This window comes from Sander lucioperca, chromosome 7 (assembly GCF_008315115.2).
Source record: "Sander lucioperca isolate FBNREF2018 chromosome 7, SLUC_FBN_1.2, whole genome shotgun sequence".
NCBI classification, from domain to species: domain Eukaryota; kingdom Metazoa; phylum Chordata; class Actinopteri; order Perciformes; family Percidae; genus Sander; species Sander lucioperca.
Window position 1 is genome coordinate 35,324,902 of NC_050179.1, and position 2,500 is coordinate 35,327,401.

The window sequence follows — 2,500 nt, forward strand, 5'->3', positions numbered from 1 at the left end:
GTCGAGTCTCTCCTGTCGAGTCTCTCCTGCTGAGTCTCTCCTGCTGAGTCTCTCCTGCTGAGTCTTTCCTGTCGAGTCTCTCCTGCTGAGTCTCTCCTGCTGAGTCTCTCCTGCTGAGTCTCTCCTGTCGAGTCTCTCCTGTCGAGTCTCTCCTGTCGAGTCTCTCCTGCTGAGTCTCTCCTGCTGAGTCTCTCCTGTCGAGTCTCTCCTGCTGAGTCTCTCCTGCTGAGTCTCTCCTGTCGAGTCTCTCCTGTCGAGTCTCTCCTGCTGAGTCTCTCCTGTCGAGTCTCTCCTGCTGAGTCTCTCCTGTCGAGTCTCTCCTGTCGAGTCTCTCCTGCTGAGTCTCTCCTGCTGAGTCTCTCCTGCTGAGTCTCTCCTGCTGAGTCTCTCCTGTCGAGTCTCTCCTCCTGAGTCTCTCCTGTCGAGTCTCTCCTGTCGAGTCTCTCCTGTCGAGTCTCTCCTGCTGAGTCTCTCCTGTCGAGTCTCTCCTGCTGAGTCTCTCCTGTCGAGTCTCTCCTGTCGAGTCTCTCCTGCTGAGTCTCTCCTGCTGAGTCTCTCCTGCTGAGTCTCTCCTGTCGAGTCTCTCCTGTCGAGTCTCTCCTCCTGAGTCTCTCCTGTCGAGTCTCTCCTGTCGAGTCTCTCCTGTCGAGTCTCTCCTGCTGAGTCTCTCCTGTCGAGTCTCTCCTGCTGAACTTCAGTCGTCCATCTTAACTCTTCAGGTGTGTCGACTTCAAACTGCAGCAGCCACCACACCTGCTGAACACACACATTAACACACACACACAAAAACACACAGACACAGACAAACACACAGACAAACACACACACAAAGACACACACACACACACACATTAACACACACACACAGACACACAGAGCCACACACACAGACACACACATTAACACACACACACACACACACACACACACACACATTAACACACACACAGAGACACACACATTAACACACACACACACACACACACAGTCAGTTGTTCAAACAGAGGTGGAGACGTTGCTGTTATTTAAATATGAGTCAGAGAACTAGAATCCATTTAGTCGTCTGCAGCCAAAAGATAATAAGAAACTCTTCCTTCTGCACAAAGATGCATTTATATTCTGAGTCTTTTTCTTCACAAAACTACTTTAAAGATCCCCTCCCCGGCCACTACAATATGATAATAATAATAATAATAATAATAATAATAATAATAATAATAATAATAATATTAGAAAAAATATTAGAAACGCCTCTCAATATTACGTCATCCAGTTCAACACCGCTGGAAACTACAACCTCAATAAAAAGCATCGTAATAAACATGTAGTTAAACACACACACACACACACACACACACACACACACACACACAGAGAGACATACACACACAGAGACACACACACACACAGAGACACACACACACACAGAGACACACACACACACACACACACAGAGACATACACAGAGACACACACAGAGACATACACAGAGACACACACAGAGACACACACACACACACACACACACAGAGACATACACACACAGAGAGACGCACACAGAGACATACACACAGAGACACACACAGAGACATACACAGAGACACACACAGAGACACACAAACATACACACACAGATACACACACACACACACACACACACACACACACACAGACACACAGACACATATACACACACATATACACACACACACACACACAGAGACACACATACAAAAACACACACACACACAGTCACAGAGACACACACACACACACACACACACACACACACAGCTTTGTAAAAGTAGCCGAGCGGTTTTACTGGATTAGATTGTACACGTGTACCTAATAAAGTGGCCGCTGAGTGTATCTCTGTTGAATAAGAACTACTTTTACTTTTCTACATTTTGATGAGAATACTTTTGTAGTTTTACTTGAGCAAGATTTTACTGTTGAGAGCCTTTTTTCTTATGCAACAGTTACTGTATATATCTTACTGTATGTATATATATATATATATATATATATATATATATATATATATATATGTTTTTCTGTATTTGTTTATTTTATATTAATGTTTAATATGTGTTTGTTTGTTCATGCGTGCGCCTGTCTGTCACCAAGGCAACAAAACACTTTTCTGATTCTGAGTAAGATATCTCCATAAGTCACTGTAAATAAGTCACTGTAAATAAGTTACTGTAAATAAGTCACTGTAAATAAGTTACTGTAAATAAGTTACTGTAAAAGAAGAGTTACACACTGTCGTGTTAATCAGCTGATAACTGCATTTATTGGTTTGAATGGTGAGAAAACAGCCAATCACAGAGCAGCAATCAGAGCAGGAAACTACAAACATGTCTTCTCCAAAACTGGATTTTTATATCAGCCATTAAAAGGGGGAATCAACTCTACAGTGTGAGAAAATTGACTATAAGACCCAAATTCAATGAAAGTAGTGAACTGATTATTTATTTAACTTGTGAAGAGCGTCGTA